The 20,859-nt window shown below is 32.7% G+C and overlaps 1 long non-coding RNA gene across 1 annotated transcript; it reads right to left on the reverse strand.

Moving 5' to 3' along the window:
- Positions 1–3,860: 3,860 nt before the first annotated feature.
- Positions 3,861–4,658, reverse strand: LOC136235033 (uncharacterized). Its single transcript, XR_010691621.1, has 2 exons — positions 4,400–4,658; positions 3,861–4,197 (listed from the first exon to the last, which is right to left on the reverse strand). It is a non-coding gene; the product is annotated as an uncharacterized lncRNA (long non-coding RNA).
- Positions 4,659–20,859: the final 16,201 nt, after the last annotated feature.

Consider the following 20,859-nt stretch of genomic DNA (forward strand, 5'->3'; position numbering starts at 1 on the left):
AGAATTGAAGTTCAGTGGCCATAATGTGAAAACGGGTATAGTTCAGTGGCCATGGGTGTATAATTTACCCCTAAAATTTATGAAATATTAAATTTATGTATGTTTTGTTAAATGTAGGAGTTATTTGTTTATTATTTAATTTATATATTTAAACCTTCAAGAATACTCATGAATGATGTGCATGGATAAGAATTGAATTATGATTATCTATTCGTCAGAGTAACAGGATAATGATGGAAATTTCAAATATAAAAATATAAAGATCTGAGTATGGTATTATCCATGGCTATTCTACTGGTTATGATCCCTATAGGGTCGGCTCCACGACGAGTTCCTCTAGGTCAACATCTAGGGCCTCACAAAATTGTCTCATAGCTCCTTTCTCGCACGTGTAAAGAGATATTACCGAAGACGATGGTGCAAGCTATTCCTAATTTCGCTATGAATGTTTTCTTGCTTCCTAACTATCTTTGTCTTGAAATTGAGCGTATGCTAAATGGCTTTTGGTGGTGTAATAAAGGAAAATGCATAAGATGGCTCAATTGGGATAAGCTTTGTGATGTTAAAGGGATGGGTGGCTTGGACTTCAAAAGGTTGCATGAATCCAATCTAGCTATGTTGGGTAAGCAGGGATGGAGGTTTGTGACTCAACCTAATTCTTTGGTTTTGTGCATTTTTAAGGGTAAATACTTTAAAAATTGTAGTTTTTTGGAAGCAGTAAAAGGTAAAAACCCAAGCTTTCTTTGGAGTAGTATCTTTGAAAGATTTACCGATCCAAGGTTGTAAAAGAAGGGTTGGAAGTGGAATTGAAGGGAAACCATCTACTATTCTTCCCCAAGAAATTGCAGATACAAAAATTTCATCTGTTTTTGAAGTTAATCGTAGAAGATGGGATGAAGAAGTCATAAGAGATGTCTTTAACGAGGAAGATCAAAACCTTATTCTTAGTTTGGCGCTTAGTAATTGTGTTCAAGACATTTAGTTTTGGAGTTTAGAGAAGGATGGTTCTTTTTCTGTGAAGAGTGCTTACAAATGGTTATGTAATGCGACCCAGCTGGTTGGTAATAGTATATGGAAGAAGATGTGGAGCTTGAAAGTTCCCTCTAAGGTTCGTAATATGCTTTGGCGTGCTTGTAGAAATGTTTTGCCTATAGCTGTTGTGCTTATGGAGAAACGTGTGCATGCCAATCCTGTTTGTGTTATCTGCAATTTAGATTTTAAGTCTATTTTACATGTGTTTAGAGATTGCATTCATGCTTAGTCTGTTTGAAACGCGTCTGGTTTAGGTAGAGTGTTGGATGGCGATTTTCTTTGCTGTAAAGATTGGGTTGAAGGAGTGGCAAGATGCTAAATCAAAAGGATGAATATTTGTGCCCAGGTTGTTCTAGGTGGGGCAAGGTCTGCCCGGGGTGTGATTCAATGGTTACAGCCTCCTCCAGCTCACTTTAAACTGACTATATATGCATCTATTATCCAGGGTTCAGGTCTGCTGGGTTTAGGGGCGGTGCTATGGGATTGCAACAACAAGTTTTGTGGAGGTTTTTCCAAACTTGTGCAGGGTGATTTCTTGCCTCGTGTAGGGGAAGTTATGGTTATTTGAGAAGCTCTAAGTTGGTTCAATAGAAATAGTATGGACGGTTGTCTTGTTGAAACTGATTCAAGGAGGTGGTTTTACATCTTAATCAACCTGCCTTCAGGTCTTATTATGGCCTTGTTCTTGATGATTGTAATAGGTTGATTCATTCGTTTAGTGATGTTAGTATCATTTTTGCTAGTCGTTCTGCGAATAGTGTTGCCCCATAACTTGCAAGGGCATCTTATTCTATACCAGGACTGATGGAGTGACATACTAGTCCTCGAGGTTTCATTGTTTAAGCCTTGTATTGTGATTCTATTTAATGCATGGTCTTTTCTTCTTTTTTTTTTTTTTTTGTGAAAAAAACTAATGTTGCTATATAAAAGCTATGTATATGTCATTAATGGTTAATGATTTTAACTGTTTGACTAATCAATACAAAATGTATTCTCTTTCGGTTTCATTTCTCTCCCAGTCTTTGATTTTATTACGGTGGTAGGTGTCGAATTAACCAAAATAAATCTCGACTCTTTCTGTTTTAAATGAATTTTGTACATAATAAGCAAAGATGGACACGTAAAGTTAATAGCGATTTGATTCAATTGAAACCCAATTTTTAAGAATGTTTTAAACTTGTAAGGAAAGGGGTTGTTAAATAATCTTTAGAATCAAACCCGGAACAAAACAAGAAATAATTAATTTAGAAATAAGTTAGTATATGTCACAGTTGTTAGACAAACAATTACGTCTGTCTTAAAAATGTTAGATTCTTAAGAAAACAAATATCTGTCTTAAAAATGTTATAACATTCTTTTTGGAAAATCAAAAAATAATGAGTTATCTTAAGAATGTTAGAAATCATGAAACATAAAAAATAAATTTGTCTTAAGAATGTAGATGTGATTAACAACAACAAAAAAAAAAATCGAACACAGAAAATATACAAACAGTAAAACTAGAAATCAAAAGGAAAAAGTTAGACAAACCATGATCGTCTCACAGGATACAACAGATTACTCAAGCGATCTCAAACCCGTGTGTAGGCTCGTTATCACCAGAGTAGGAAAACAAGACACTATGAACAGACAGAGAACATAAACATTCAGAGAATATTTATTTTTATCAACGACTTATGAATTTGACAATCGATTCTATATAAATAGAACTCGAAAGGATATGTCTTTTCAGGAACAAACACGACTGTACACGGACAGACACGACCGTTCACAACCGACATGACTGTTCACGAAAGGAGATGCTTGTTGGTATACAAATTAATTGGGTATTGCTATATACCACAATATTTTTTTCCAACCACCGTACTATTTTGACAATTTTACCCTCATATTTTTTTATCAAAAACCAAAACTTTTTTTCCTGTCTTTTTAATTTTTTTAAATAGATTTGGCCTAAACGGGCAGCGCGCACCGTTCCACCGTACGGTGGAACGAGAGCGTCGTTCGTTCCACCGTACGGTGGAACGAACGGCGCGTGCCGTTTCCACCACGGGTGGAACGGGCAGTTTGTCCGTTCTACCCGTGGTGGAAACGGCACGCGCCGTCCGTTTAGGCTAAATTTATACAGATTCCGCCTCCGATTCGGAGGCGGAACCCGTGATTTCGGAGTAATTTAAAAAAAAAAACTTATCGGAGCATTCATGAAGCCTTTACCCGCTCCTGCCTTTGGCGGCATGTCGTTTTAGATCGGATTTTTTGAAAATCCAAAAAGCTAGAGAGGATTTGAGAGTTTTGAGTTTAAATTATGAGGAGGGCAAAATTGTCAAAATAATGCGGTAGTTGGAAAAAATATTGCAGTATATAGCAGCCTACAATTAATTATATAATTTTATTCAATTTTTCCAACAACAGTTGGGATCAAGTTTTTTTTATGGCTTATAGTGCTTTCCTCCCTCTGACAGTTATCGTTACGCAAAGGCAAAGCATAGACTTTTGACTATTTTCCCATTATCATTGGATTTTAGTTCTTCACTTGTCTCTCTTTGTGCCGATTCCATCTTAATCTGTTCTCATGCGGTAAATATTGCTCCTTTAAAAGCTCATATAGAAATTAGGTAAACAAACACCTCTAAAACACAAAATTTACCACAGAAAATGCAATGCAAATATTATTCGGGATAGTCACATTTACAGAGAAAGCAATGTAGCGAATTGTGTGGCTGAGTTTGGGGGCGATTGCTACTATATACATTCATGGAATTCATTATGTAATGGAAAGTTAGAACTCCGAAGTGCAAAAGTAATAAAGATTAAGAAATTAATAGAGATTAAACCAAAACAAAGTTTAACATATTATTTATTTAGATGAAATGGAGACAAACACACACATGGATCATCAAACACACACACATAACCATTTTATTCTGAAGCACAGCCGTAGTGAAATTAAGGATCGATAATCTCCAAGAGCGGGCAATATTTAACAATCCTTATCGCAGAAACAGCGAATGGGGCGGTTTCGGTGACCAACGCCACGGCAATGTCCTCCGCGGAAGCCCTCAGTCCGGCAAACGGCAGCACATTTGCTGCTGTTCGAACATCGCCCCTTGAACTGGTTGCTCTGAGTCTGACAGGGCCTGCCTTCTGCAACTTTTGGCCCTATCACTGCATTCTCCAAATTAATTAAAACAAATTAATAATGTTTTAAATCAAAAATATGAGAGGTTGGATTCATAAAAAGGAGAATAATCAAGAGATAATACTGGTTTTTCTCGTAGAGTAATATAAGATTTACTATTAACTCTTAACTATCAGTTTGAGTTAACCTTAACAAAAAGAATAAATGAAGGAGAATAGAAAATGGAACCTGCGGCGAGAAAGAGAAAGAGGAGAAAAAGAGCTGAAAAGAGACGCATGGGACGCTCCATTTCTTTCTTTATTTTCCTTACAAGTGATGGAGTGAGGATGATCAGGTATATGCAGCACCTATTTATACAAAATGGTATACATATCTCTTCGTTTATCTAAATAATTGTGTTATTTACTGGTGTTTGGTGCTTATTTTTAATGTTTATATTTATCTTTTCACTTAAAAAAAAGTTTTGGATGTGTGGCTAATAATCTATTGTTTGTCTTTTACATTCCAAAAGTAGCCATTTACCAAAACATGGAATTTCTACTTTTTATAAAGATATTTTTTTTAAAAAAAAAATTTGCGCAATGCGCTTACATTACAGAAGAAAGAAAAATCCCCACCAGACCCGGATGTGATTCGAACCCATAACTTTCCAATGCATATGTAAGCTCTCAACCACTAGGCTAAGAGCTTCAAAACATGGAATTTCTACTTTTTATAAAGATAGTTTTTTCCAACAGCAAACAATAGTTAAAACAAATCTCTACAATTGTTTACACTAACGTGTTTTCTGGTTTTGATCACATGGACCCTAATAATCATGTAGTATTTGGTCATCACTGTTAGATCTAATCTTATTAGAATCCTATGGTGAAGATTGAAAGAATCTCACAACTTAGATTCAATAAGACTAGATATCTAACGGTGAATGGTCAAATTCATTTGGTCATTAACGTGTATGTGAACATTCCTGTTTATTTTCTTAATAGAAAAATATATTAATACACATTAAAGTATAAAGCTAAATAAATAAAATTTAGTGGTTAATTTGATCATTCCAGAAGTCATGCTATAGAATAAACATTTTTAATTACTTCGTGAGTCACACCTTCGTAAAACAATCAATAAACTTAACACTAAAATTATTAAAAGAATAAAAGTAATCCTTAAAAAGTATATCATATGCCAACCAAAAAAGGAGTTTGTCTAAAACAGTCAACCACTCTTACTATATTAGTTTCAACCAAACAATCATTGACACTATAAATTTTGAGCCAAACCCAAACAATAGTGTTGTACTAACCTATCGATATCTTAAATTTACTAAAATGCATATACTTTTACTTAATATGTTCAAAGTTTCTCATTGTTGTTTCGTTATGTGGATTTTATGGATATACATCATTTTTTAGGTTTTACTTTTTCTTTTTCTTAATGATTTTTCTAAAAAAAAATTGGGGTTATTTCGGTTCTCGGTTGGACCGTTGGGTTTCAGATCGATCTCGATTCAAGCTGGATAACTAAAATTATAAATCTATGAAAACTCATATCCAAACCTTAAAATCTATTTGATTCCAGATCTAATCGGTTCAACCAACCGATCATATCTTGATTTATTGTCAGTGATTTAAACAAATTTAGAGAATAAATATAATATTTTAAAAATATAGAGACATTTGACCTTTCTAGACAATAACAAAGGTTAGTAATATGTTTTTTTTGTTGGCATAATGCCCATTTAGTTTCCTAATATAAGGCTTCAAAAGAATCTTAAACTACCAAAATCATCAATTAGGTACCTAAACTAACGTAAAATTATCAATTGGATCCTCATTTTAAACAAAAATCATCAATTAAAACCTCATCGAAAATCATTCTCTTGAACAGTTTCAGACACTCTTCCCCAAAACCAAATTGAACCAACTAGAGATTATTACAGTCTATATCAATAGTCACAAGTTTCTGATTTTAGGACAGAATAGAGACTTAATTGATATGTTACTTAATCTAGAGATCTGATTGACGATTTTAATAGTTTAAGGTTCCTAGAGCATCTCCAAGAGACTCTTAGTACACTTTCTAAAAATAATATAAATAATTGACTCTTAGCGATTTAAGAGTAACTAAGATATATCATCTCCGACAATACTCCTTATATTCACTCCTTATTTATTATTTTATAATTAAAATTATAAATGATTGTTATATTTACCAATAGTGAAATGAGAGAGACTCCTTAATAATAAATTATTAATAAAAAAATAAATTTAGAACGCACTAAGAGTTAGAAAGGCTCTCTATTAATAGAGATAATAGAAAAACTCTTAGTGATTTGAAGAGCCACTAAGAGGCCGTTAGAGTTAATTTTTAACTTTTCCTCCTCAAATTCTAACTTAAGAGTCAAACTAAGACGCTTTTGGAGATGTTCTTAATTGATTTTGAAGCTTACTTTAACCACATAGATGAGTGTAATGCTTTTTTTTTTTCAAGAGGATGACTTCACAGCCTCACTTCTAAATTGAGAGGTTAGTAGGGGTGTTTGGTTAGGGATATTTAAACTATGGAATGGGAATCACAATACTTTATTACCTTTGTTAGTGTTTGGATTTATAAATTTTGACACAGGAATGGAATCACATTCACCCCACTATGGGAATCAACAATTCCCTCCTCCTTCCCCTTTAATGAAATTTGATTCCCATTCTCTTAAAAGAAAAAAAGAAAAAAAGAAAAAAAGAGCCCACTACCAATAACTAACTATCCATGACAAAAATAAATAAAAATATAACTACCCACATGTTCTACCGCAGTGGTATACTATATACACAGTCCGGCTCAATTGGACCCCAATGATCAAGTGAAACTTGGACCTTCACCCTTGGATCTAGTCTATTAATAATCCTACGGTTGGTTAAATCAAACAATTAAATATTAATTAATAGATTTCTTTTTATTTTTTTTATCTACTAATCTCAACCAACTCCTAAAAGAAGGAGCAACTTCTGGAAAGAGAGAGAGATTCGTTTGAAGATCACAGCTTTTCTGGAGAGAAGGAAAGAAAGCTAAAACCATTTATGTCGAAAACTTTCTGGAATTTCAAGACTTCCTTCTGAATTATTTTTGTTATTTTCAGTCAGCAGATTGAACACTGATACAAGCAATTTCTCGCGCAACAAATTAGAATTGGCTGCAATTTATCGAACAACAAAAACCCAGAAAATTTCAGTTGGCAAAACTGAAGTTTACAAACTTTAATAGTGAAGGAAGCAAGAAGAACGAGTTGCTTATTTTGATGCTTAGTAAAATTACCAGTTTTCATAGCCAATTTAGTTCTAATAGTGAATGGTCAAATTCATTTGTTCATTAAGGTACAGGTGAACATTCCTGTTTATTTTCTTAATAGAAAAATATATTAATATACACATTAAAAGTATAAAGCTAAATAAATAAAATTTAGTGGTTAATTTGATCATTCCACAAGTCATGCTATAGAATAAACATTTTTAATTTCTTCGTGAGTCACATCTTCGTAAAACAATCAATAAACTTGACACTAAAGTTATTAAAAGAATAAAAGTAAAGAATTAAAATCCTTAAAAATAATATCATACGGGGACAAAAAAAGAAGTTTGTCTAAAACAATCAACCACTCTTAATATATTAGTTTAAACCAAACAATTATTGAGACTATAATTTTTGAGCCAAACCCAAACAATAATGGGATTAATCTTCTATTTGGGGGTAATTTTTTACCCCATTGAACCCGGGAAAATATTCCCCTAGAAGGGGATATTTCCCAGCAGGGTTAAAAAACAAATTTGTTTTATTATATTTACTAAAATGCATATATTTTTACTTAGGGTAATTAATTTATTAGTCTCTATATTTTGACAAAACACACTGTTTAGTCATTGTATTTTAAAAAACACATGATAAAGTCCCTAACCTTTTTCTCGATAAACTATTTAGTCCCTAACGTTTTTCTTGGTGAACTGTTTAGTCCCTGCCTTTAGACTCTCATAAAGATTTTGTTAGTCAATTTGGATTTGCGTTATTCTTTTCCTTTATTTTCATTTCTTTTAAAATCTAATGCATCTGAAATCAACTTTAAGCGTTCTTCTTCTTGATTTTCTTCTTAATCGTTCAAATTCATAAGCATTGAGTCTGTTCTTTTTCTACATACAAATAGCTTCTTCTTCTAAATTGGATTTCCTCTTCTAAAGTTTGAAGGTAAATAGTAAAGGATAATTTAGTCATTTCTGAAGTCATAAACGGTAAAAAATCTAACAAACAGACGGAAGGACTAAACAGTTCACTGAGAAAACGGTTAGAGACCTTATCATGTGTTTTTGAAAATACAGGGACTAAACAGTGTGTTTTGTGAAAATATAGGGACTAATAAATTAATTATCCTTTTACTTAATAGGTTCAAAGTTTGTTATTGTTTCTTACGTGGATTTTATGGATATAGATGATTTTTTAGGTTTTACTTTTCCTTTTTCTTAATGATTTTTCTAAAAAACATTAAAAAAATTGGGGTTATTTCAGTTCTTGGTTGGACTGTTGGGTTTCAGATCGATTTCGATTCAAGCTGGATAATTACAATTATAAATCTATGAAAACTCATATCCAAACCCTAAAATCTATTTGGTTCCAGATCTAATCGGTTCAACCAACCGGTCCTATCTTAATTTATTGTCAGTGATTTAAACAAATTTAGAGAATAAATATAATATTTTAAAAATATAAAGACATTTGACCTTTCTAGACAATAACAAAGGTTAGTAATATGTTTTTTTAATTTTATTTTTTTTTGGCACAATACCCATTTAGTTTTCTAAATATAAGGCTTCAAAGTCAATTAGAATCTTAAACTACCAAAATCATCAATTAGGTACCTAAACTAACCTACAATTATCAATTGGATCCTTATTTTGAGGGATAAAGTACTAAAATAGGCCAAATTTTTTTTGGAAAGTATCAATTTAGGCTCAACGTTCAAAATAGCACAAATATAAGTTTAACGATTACAACATGATATCAATTTAGGCTTAACGTTTACAATATAGCATCAATTTAGGCATCACGTATAAAATAGCACCAATATAGGCTTAACGTTTACAAAATAATACGAATTTAAATTTAACGTTTACAAAATATATCCAATTTAAGCTAAACGTCACAATTAAATTAACCATATTATATTCTTTTCCTATTAACTTTATATGTTATCTTTTTATTTAGTTTTATTTTCTTATTTATTATAATACAATTAATTAATATTCTTGCACACTAAAATCTTATATTTGTTTTTTCATCAACCATTCATGGCTCATGTAATATATATAAACTAAAAGTAATTGAATATCCACAATATTTCGAACACTCATTCGAAATATTGTGGATATTCAATTACTTTTAGTTTGCATATATTACATGAGCAATGAAATTTAGTAGTCAAGAAATCATTGATGGAAAACAAATATAAGATTTTAATTGGCAAGAATACTAATTAAATAATTAATTATATTATAATAAATAGGAATATAGAACTATAAAAAGATAACATGTAAAGTTAAGAGGGAAATAATATAATATGATTAATTTAATTATGACGCTTAGCTTAAATTGTATATATTTTGTAAACGTTAAGCTTAAATTCGTATTATTTTGTAAACGTTAAGCCTATATTGGTGTTATTTTGTACGTGAGGCCTAAATTGATGCTATATTGTAAACATTAAGCCTAAATTGATATTATATTGTAAACGTTAAACCTATATTGGTGTTATTTTGAACGTTTAGCCTAAATTGGTACTTCCCCAAAAACCTTAGGCCTATTTTGGTACCTTATCCCTTATTTTAAACAAAAATCATCAATTGAGGCTTCATCGAAAATCATTTGGTTGAACAGTTTCAGACCCTCTTTCCCAAAACCAAATTGAACTAACCAGAAATTATTACAGTCTATATCAAATAGTCACAAGTTTTTAATTTTAAGACAGTATGGAGACTTAATTGATGATTTTACTTAGTTCAGAGATCTGATTGACGATTTTAATAGTTTAAGGTCTTAGACTATCTCCAAGAGACTCTTAGTACACTTTCTAAAAATAATATAAATAATTGACTCTTAGTGATATAAGAGTGACTAAGATATATCATTTTCAACAATACTCCTTATATTCACTCTTTATTTATTATTTTATAATTAAAATTATTAATGATTATTATATTTACCAATAGTGAAAGGAGAGAGACTCCTTAATAATAAATTATTAATAAAAAATAAATTTAGGATGCACTAAGAGTTAAAGAGGCTCTCTATTAATAGAAATGATTAGGGCTGTGCATTATGCGGTTTGAAACCGTAAAACCGAACCGAACCGACACTGTTCGGTTTTATTATTACACGGTTCGGATTCGGTGTGTTATTTTGACGAATATCGGTTTTCGGTTCGGTTCGATTCGGTTTCTAATAAAAACCGAAATAACCGAACCGCACCGATTAGTTGCTACTATGTGTTTTATACATGTATGGTTGGAAAAAAAAAATTCTAATCCTTCCTAAATTTATACACACCACCTATTTATACATGGTAATTTTTGAATTTACGATTCTACAAAAAAAAAAAAAAATTAATGTAACCATTAAACTCTAATTTAACATCTATTTACCTTAACTTTGAATTTAATATAACCATTAAATTCTAATCTAACACCTATTTATCTTAAAAAAAACATTTAATACAACTATTAATTTATACTCTTACTTAGTAAATTAATTAAAGCTTTGTGCTTTTTAGATTATTTGTAAAGTTTTATATTAATTCGGGAAAAACAGAACCGAACCGAAAAAAATCGGTTCGGTTCGGTTCGGTTCATGTTATTATGTCGGTTCAATTCGGTACAAGATTTTTAGATATTTCAGTATTCGATAATTTCGGTTCGGTTCGGTTTTAAACCGATGCACAGTCCTAGAAATGATAGAAAAAGTCTTAGTGATTTAAAAAACCATTAAGAGGCTGTTAGAGCTAATTTTTAATTTTTCCTCCTCAAATTCTAACTTAAAAGTCAAACTAATGGGCTCTTGGAAATGTTCTTACTTGATTTTGAAGCTTTACTTTAACCACGTAGATGAGTGTAATGCTTTTTTTTTTTTCAAGAGGATGACTTCACAGCCTCACTTCTAAATTGAGAGGTTAGTAATAATAATATTAAATCTAGGGAATAGTACGAAAAAAATGCTTGTGATTTGTCCAATTTACAAAGAGAGACTTGTGATTTAAGAGTTTACAAATAAAGGTATGTGATATGTTTTATTTACAAAACAACGTATTATAATTACACGGTTAAGTTCTGATTACAACCAAATACATTTTTATCTTAAAAAAACTATTCTTACATATCAGCAGGACACAATCCCCGAAAAAAACAACTTCCTAAATCGAAACGATAAATAATATGCTGGAATTTTACGTTTTTTTACTAATTTGACAGTTTATGAACTAAATTGATATATAAGTTCATTTCACACCGTTGCAATTTGATTTTGTGATCTATGTTTTGTCAATATATAAATGGAATTGAAAAAAAAATAAAAAAATACACTTATTGTCATCAATTATTTAAAAATTTAATTTTAAATATTTTGTTTTGTAAAAAAAAACATACCACATATCTCTATTTATAAACTTTTAAATCACATAACTTTATTTGTAAAAAAAATGATAACATTTTTACAATTTTAATGCGTTGGAGGCTAAAAACATTTTGCCCAGCCCTGATGGTCTGGACTTTGAAAATTTACCGTCAACCGCACAGTTAATTTCGATTTTTTTTAATGTTTTGAAATTTATTTTTACTGATATGTTTAAGTCACGGGTCATCCGGGGTCCTGGTTCCGCCACTGAATGGAGGACTATATAATTATTTCTACAAACACGGAGACTAAGTAGTGTATTGGGTAAAAATATAGGGACGTTATAATTATTTACCCTTAATTATATATAGATGCTCTATTTTTTTTATCGATTTGCAAATGGGTAATTGTGATATTTTATTTTTTTCTAAACACAATCATGTGGTTTGCTAAATTTTATATTTGGATTCATTTTGTCGGAATTTGGCTTATAACAACCTCCAAATGAAAATTTTTAAGAGTTAAATGCTATTTTAAATAACTTTAATTCTTCAATTTTTTAAGTATGAGGTAATTTAGATGTTTTTTATGAAAAAAAAAGTTAATACTCGCGAGCTTTCAAACCGAATTTAAGAAAACTTAGCTTTATCTCATAAAAATTTTGAACCAATCCCAAACTCAAGAAAATCATTGATCGAGACGAGCTCGACAAGCTTTGCTTATTGTTAGTGATATTTTGCAAATATGCTAATTTTCAACCTTGTCATGTGTGGTTATTGAGCGGGCGTGACAATTAAATTTATGGAATTTGCACACCAAAACTTGAAATCTAAACGAGAAGATTGGCGAGGGATGCAGAGATTGAAAAAGTTCTTGTTGGGTCTCTAGCGTCGTTATAGAAACTTTGCTAGATAAATTGTTTTTATTTAAACTAAAGCGGGTAAATTAAAGACGAAAAATAAAGGAAATTAAAGTGCGAAATTGACACGAAATTTTGAAAAAATTGATATTTTATTGATATAAATCAAGGTTTGAATACATATGTTCAAAGTAAGCATAAAAAGGAAAGTAATTACAATTGAAAATTTTCTATACTAAACATATAGCTAATTCAACTGAATTGAGAAAGCAAATCAAATACAAGGAATTGAAATGCAAATAATAATGAATTGGAATCCAACGATAAACTCGGAGCCATAATAGCTATCTCGATTGGACGTTGAATTTTAGTGCCGGTTCGAAGTTCTTGGAGCACCGCATTCGATTGACACGAGCAGATTGATCTAGAAAATCTTTGACTTGTGGTAGGCAAAATGAGTCATATTTGACCTTCGACTTCGAAGGGATCGTATGAATGCTTAAGAACATGAAATTGGATGAATAAAAAGACTAAATTGATCTTCAGGATGTCAAGAACATGTGTTTAGAAGGAATCGAAGGCTTAAACGAACTTTAAATGGAAGAAATTGGACTTTGAAAATCACTGGACGAATTATGCTAAAATTTGGAAATAGAATGTTTAAAATGATTAGGGTTGCAAAGGTTGACTTGTAAATGGAGTTTCCGAACATGGAATTGGGCAAATTAAAAGACTAGATTGAACTTCAAGAAGTCAGGAACATATTTGTAGGAGGGACTGAAAGCAAAAAAAAATGACTTTAAATAGATGAAATCGGGCTTTGATAATAACTGGACGAATCTGAAAAAATTAATTTAGAAAGCTAATGAATTGTAAACTTGAGGCTTAGGAATGCTAAATTGAATTGAAAAAACTTGAAATGGGGCTATTAGAACTTGAATTGAGGCTAAAGCAAGCTAAAAGAGGGGATTAAAACTAAAAATTGAAGAACAAAAACAAAAAACTTAAGAGCTAAGAACTAAAAAAAAAAAAAGCACTTGAAAGAATCTTTGGTATTTTAAAAGGACACCTAATTAAGAATGGATGGTCTATTTATAGTATTTTAAAAGGACAATTTGTGTAATTAATCAACCAACTTCTCCTTGATTTTGTTTCAGCATTTCACCAAAATTTGACACCTAATTAACTTCCCTAACTTCCACTAACCACCACCAACTACCTTCTAACTTACCTCAACTTCCACTAACCACTACTAACTCTACCTTCTAACTTCCCTCAACTTCCATGCCACATCATCTCACTACTTTATGGTTAGAGAGAGTTTTAAGGCTAGTCATAGGTGTAAGGAAGGTTTCGTGGGTTAGCTCATGGTTCCGTTCGGTGTACGTTTGCAAATCAGAGACCGACTTCAGTTAAGACGTGAGCACGTCCTGTCTCAAATTAAGCTATCATGGAAAAGCTGTAATTGAAAAGCAGTGGCCAACTTCAGTTAAGGCGTGGACGCATGACTGGACGAATTTAGAATAGAAAAAATGATATTTTCAGATTTGATTTGTGTGGATATTATTTTTAAACTTACTCTAAAATTTGCTATATACATAAGTATTTACATATATAAATAAATAAAATGTATTCACTGGGCCAACACTTATTAACAGCCTTAAACTCTACTATATCCAGGACAATAGGTCTCTAGTCGTTGATGAAGAAGAAGAATGAAGGCCTTGTTGTTATCATCTATACATCAATGTAAGTAATTAAAGTCCATGTAAAGTCTCTTTCTTTTTCTTTTTTTGAATCATGTCCATGTAAAGTCTCATTCATATTGATTAACAAGTCTCTACTTTTGAAGATAAACTAGGAACTTAGGCTACCTGCCTCACGTTCTTCCATCTCTTTCATTAATTTCCAAAGTAGGATGGGCTACTAGGATATTACTTTTGAGTAGGCATCTCAATGGGTATGAAATTTGTTAGTATCCATCATAGTTCTCACCCACTCGTAGTCGATCGCGACTCGTACGATTTGTTCTGATAATATTCTTTTGTTATCTTCAAACTTTCTGTCTCTATTAATTTTATTAGGATTGCATTAGATTTGAATTTTAACTTAATTGTTTGGTTTTTATAAAAAAAAAAACAAATTGTTTGGTTGATAACTTGATATAATTTCTATTTGAATATTAAAATTGCATTTTTAGATTAATATTTAAAGTTAAACATGGTTAATATTTTTTTATAATATTTTGAATTTGATATGAATTTTACAATTTGGTTCGATTCACGAGTCCCGATTCACAAAATGAAGATTTCATGTGGGAAACTAATCTTGCCTTCCTAGGAAAGCTCAGTTGGAACCTTCTTACAAATGATAAAACATTATGGGTTAATGTCTTGAAATCTAAATATGGTAGAGGACGTCAGGGGATGGAGATCTTTAAAATAAGAGGACAACAGTCGCTGAACTGGAAGAGTATTCTGGCTGGGGTAGCAGTAGTGAAGTTAGGGATTAGTCATGTGGTGTATAATGGGAGTAGCACCCGATTTTGGAGAGATATATGGTGTGGAGATACAAACCTACTTGCCATAATTAAACCAATTCCTGAGAATTGGATGAACTTGTTTGTGGTAGATTTTTGGATTACTGACTAGGGGTGGAATTGGTCGTTACTGTCTCCTTATCTTCCGCAACATGTATTGTTGAGAATGGCGTCTATTACTGTGTTTCCGCGAATGGAAGAAGCGGACTGCTGGTCGTGGAGAGGAACCAACTCAGGGGAATACTCAGTCAGTTCAGGCTACAGCAGAGTCTGTAATCAGTACACCGCTGAGGTAAATGACAGCTCTTGGGCGAACTGCTGGAAGGTTGCGGTTCCAGAATGAATTCGGTATTTCATTTGGCTTGCGAAACACAATGGGATACTGTGTAACGAAAATAGGGTTCGACGAAAGATTTCGAACGATTTGTTGTGTGGTGTTTGTGGGCAAGTTGAATCTACCCTCCATATTCTGTGGGATTGTGAACAGGCGAAGAAGATTTGGCTGAATCTTGTGCCTACGACGGTGCAAAATAGTTTCTTTGCCTTATCGTGTGAAGATTAGCTAACAGTGAATATTTATACTCACACCGATGTGATTGGGCTGCAATGGAATATGATTTTCGGGTTTGCAATCTGGTGGATCTGGAAAACCAGAAACAATAGAATTTTTTATAGTAGAGGAGGTTCAGAGTTGGATTCAGAGTTCATCGTAGGACGGGCACGGGAGTACTGTGTGGCTATTAATTTAATCTCGACTTCTGGCATAAGAGGGAAAGAGGAGAGATGGATCTGTTGGAGGCCACCCGATGGGGACTGGGTTAAGATGAACACAGATGGTGCTAGTAAAGGAAACCCGGGCCTTGGAGCTGCGGGAGGTGTTCTTAGAGATGGAAATGGGAATTGGCTAGGAGAGTTTGTTGTTAACCTTGGAATCTGTACTGCCTTCCTAGCCGAGCTATGGGGGCTTTATTTTGGTTTAAAGATGGCGTGGAACCGGGGATACAAGAAAGTTGTTGTTGAATTAGAGTCAAGCCCCGCTCTTATGCTTATGACCATTAGTTCGAGTGCTCACCATCCGTTAGGATTGTTAATCCGCGGTTGTCAGAAGATTCGGGATCGTAATTGGCTAGTTCGTTTCACTCATACTTATAGGGAAGGAAACAAAGCAGCTGACTGGATGGTAAATTTCACAGGCTCTTTCGCCTTGGGACATCACCAGTGTGGTGCGCCTCCTGCAGGCCTCCAAGATATTCTTTATGTGGATCGGACTGGCCGAGCTTCGGCTAGAATGATCAGTATCTAGCTCAGTTTTCTCTCCTCATTTTTTTGCTTTCGCTTTTGTTTTCTGTTTGCTTGCCCGGGCTTGTATGCTTTCCATTCTTACTAAAAAAAATGAAGATTTCAAGTCACGAGTCCATCTTGATTTAACAACTATGGTATCCAGTACTATTCAATTCTAATGTGAGTATCTGAATCTTGTAAAAAGAGGCTTCAAATGAAAATGTGATTAGAAAATTACTGTTAAGGGTATATTAGGGACGAGAATGTGAATATTCCCTATGCTATCCGCTATTCACTATGTATATTAAATTTATTATTTTTAAAATAATAGTAAATTTAGATGTGACAAAAGAGTATAGATATTGTTTAGGATCTCGAGAATGCTGGAGACGCTCCTAATCCTTACTTTTGAAAGACGAGAATGGGAGGAGTTTGATTTTAGCCAAGCATAATATTGGAATTCTTTTAAAAAAAGTACAGTTGTTTTAAGTTTTTGTAAGTAGATGATATATGTGATACAATTATTATTCACTAGAATTTATTTTTAATATATGTTCTTTATATATAGTTAGTGTATTTCAACATGAATGAAGATGGAGAATTTTGAGATCTATCTTCTCTCTCTCAGATCTATTTCTCTCTTTTAGATCTATCTTCTCTCTCTCGGATCTATTTCTCTCTTTTAGATCTCTTTCTCTCTTTTAGATCTTTTTCTCTCTTTTAGATCTATCTCCTCTCTCACTCTCTCCCTCTCTCGGCTAGGGTTCATGGTAAATCGTGTTAGGGATAGATCTAGGGAGAGGGGAGCTGTGGCCGGCAAGGGGGGTCGGATCTAGAGGGGATTTGCAAGAAGGAAGGGGGCGGCGGCCTGGTGATTTGGGGCGAGAAGGGTGAGGCAGGTTTTGTTGGCGGCGAGCGTGCGCCTGGTGTAGATCGGGGCGGGGCGCTTGGCGGGGTGGAGGCAGGGGAATCCAGCGGCGTCGGTAGGGATCTCGTGGGCATGGATGGTGCGTCGGCAGGGTTCTTGCGGGCGCCGCCCGTGCGGCTGGGGACGGATATTTGCGATCCATAGGCGGCAGATTCGGCAAGGTTGTCGCGGCTGGGTGCGGATCAATGGGAGATACGAGCGGCTAGGTTTTCTGATGTCGGGGGTAAGGCTCCCCCAATCTCGGGGGGAGAAGTGGGGAGGGGGGTGCCTGGCGCAGGGCTATGCGCCGATAGTGTTGGGCACTGCCCAGGCGCTGCCGGCTCCTCGGTCGGGCAGTGGGCTGGGGCTGTCGGCGCAGTGCATTGCGCGAGATCCTCTCCTCCGAGCTGTGAGGGGCAGGAAGGGGCTACGACGGGGAGGCATGCTGCCTCGGGTCTGGATGTTTCTAATAATTCGAGAAGGGTGGGTGTTGTAGGAGTAGCTCATGGGAAGACGGTCTCCCCCAGACCTAGGGTTCAGATGAGCGAGATTGGTACGGAGTGTTGGGCAGTGAAACACTGCCACATCCATAAGATGTCAGTGGCGGAGATGCGTATGTTGAGATGGATGTGTGGTCATACGAGAAAGGACCGGGTGCGTAATGAAATAATTAGGACAAACGTAGGGGTCACATCTATTGAAAATAAAATGAGAGAAACCCGACTAAGGTGGTTTGGCCATGTGAGACGTAGAGCGCTTGATGCGCCGGTTAGGAGAACCGAAGAGTGGCAAAGGGATGTAGTGGTGAGGGGTAGGGGAAGATCTAAGCAAACTTGGAGGAGGGTGATCGAGAGTGATATGAGTTTACTGGGAATTGAGGAAAATATGGTAGTGGATAGGACGGAGTGGAGGGAGCGAATCTGTGTCGCTGACACGACTTGATTTTCATGGTTTTATATGATGGTTCATGTTAGCCGACGCCGAATCATTTCAGGACTAAGGCTTTGTTGTTGTTGTTGTTGCTAGGTGTTATCGTTTCGATTGTTAACTCTAACTAAAATTTAGATTTTCGGTTTTATATGAACTCAATTGTTAGCTTTAATTGAAGTTAAATTAATTTTTCTAATTCGGAACATGTTGAAATGCAGCCAATTTTTTTAGTTTGAGTTTATCTAACTGATATAGAATGTATTTTTTTTTTCATGCATTTTGGTACAAATCGATATAAAGTTTAACACAATAGTTGTTCATTGAACTCGACAAAGAGATTGTAAGTGTGTAATACACTTGCTAAGATGCTTATTCTCGAAGAATTTCGATTATGCCAGATACGAATTCAAAATGAAGGTAAACAAAAATAAATTTTAATGCTCAAAATCCTAAAAATGTACATTAATTATGAGATATTGAGATAATTGTTTTTACAACATTGGTTATATAGTTTTTAACTATTATATTGTGGTTTGTACAAAATTGTTAGTATTTCAAGAGTTTTTAACAGATGAAAATCAAACATGAGCATAAGACAAGTTGTTGGAAAATATTAATTAAAAAATATTATTATTTTAATCTCTTCAAATTCTCAAATATTGAGCATAATTATTATAATTAATAGAATCAATTTCACATATTAATTATAAAACGTTTTTTTTTGTACTAAAATTAACTAAAATTAATTTATGGACTTAACACTCCATTAAAAATAAAATAAAATTTTAATTAATGGACACAAAATATTTCTACTATCCTCTTTATATGCTTATATCTTACATTCTCTTTTATTTTCAAAAAAAACGAGAGGAAGATAGTTATTCCTAATTATCTTTTTTGTCCCTTCATTTTTGTTTTCTATTCTTTTGTTTGTTTTTCTTGCTTATGAAATTTAAGAATATATAATTATTAGAAAATATTAATAAAGTCAAATAAGTGATATCTGTGAGCGTGGCTGATATTCTATATAGTGAAAGAATGAAGAACAAATTGATTGAATGTCTTGATAAGATATTACGAGATAAAAAATAGGACAAATAATCACCTTAAGCTGATTCAATTGGATATATTGGATTATTGTAGTATAATGAATAATTGAATTCGAATACTTAGTGAGCATAAAACTCCATCAAGCAAAATGATTATCATCAAGATGAATTTGTGACTAATTCTTATGAATTTTATTTTTTTTATATGTAACATATAGAATTGATAAAGTTTCTTCATGTGCAATATTAGAAAAGTATTGATACTAATAGTTTATAGCATAATATATTGATGTTGCTTCCAATTTAACATAGATTGTAATTCTTTTGTATCGTAGATATAATATTTAATTTTAATTATAGTTTAATTCAATTTTTGTTTAACATAGATTGTAATTCTTTTGTATCATAGATATAATATTTAATTTTAATCGTAGTCTAATTCAATTTTTGTTTTTTTATTATATTCTAATATATTTCTTAATTAATCTCTTATTTTATTATTATTGTTTCATAGAATTCCCGTTATAAGAAAATATGAAAATATATTAAAATTACTAAAAAAGTATAAATCATTAAATTTTGTAAAAATAAATAAATCATTCACCTTTAATTAAAATTCTATAAAAAAATTGATCAATTATTTTCAAAAATTAATTTAATTTGATTTGAATTATCAATAAAAAATATATATTAATTTCAAATATACATAATATAAAAATTTCTCATAGCATGATATAAAATTAGTAAATATATCAATTTATTTATTTATATAAATGATATAAATGTTTCGTATCCCGTGCATCGCACGGGTTTTCGACTAGTAAAATTAATAGGAATAAAACTAAATATATTTTTTGAACCGTGACTTCTTGTAAAGATTAAAAAGATAAGAATAAAACTGATATATAACTTTAACTTTAAAAAAAACAAAAAAAAAAAAACTTAATTAACACAAAGAAATTTGAGTGTTTTTTTTCGGTCCAAACGAATTGAATGTGTTTATTGTTGTGTACATTCAAGATATTTTGTTTTTCATTTTTTATTTAATATAATATATACATATTAATTAAAAAAATTAATAGAATCGCGATCTTTCGAGTTGAATTTAAAAAAACTTAGCTTAACTCGTAAATTTTTTGAACCGATCCCAAACTGAAGCCAATCTTTGAACGAGACGAGTTCAAACAGCTTTGTGGATCACCCTTGCTTATTAGCAGCCTTAAAATCTGCTATATCCAGCTGATTCTCAAGGACAAAAGAAAAAGATAACCCAGGTCTCTAGTCCTTGTTGAGGAAGAAGAATTAAGGCCTTGTTATCATTTACATCAATGTATGAAAAGTCTCATTCATATTGATTAACAACTCTCATTCATGAAAAGTCTCTACTTCTCTTAAGTGAGAGACTCTTTTTAGGAACTTAAAGGCTACCATGGCTCTATATCCTAAGTTAGTGGTTACTTGACGTTATTGATCTTTCATTAATTT

Source organism: Euphorbia lathyris, chromosome 7 (assembly GCF_963576675.1).
Source record: "Euphorbia lathyris chromosome 7, ddEupLath1.1, whole genome shotgun sequence".
Lineage (NCBI taxonomy): Eukaryota > Viridiplantae > Streptophyta > Magnoliopsida > Malpighiales > Euphorbiaceae > Euphorbia > Euphorbia lathyris.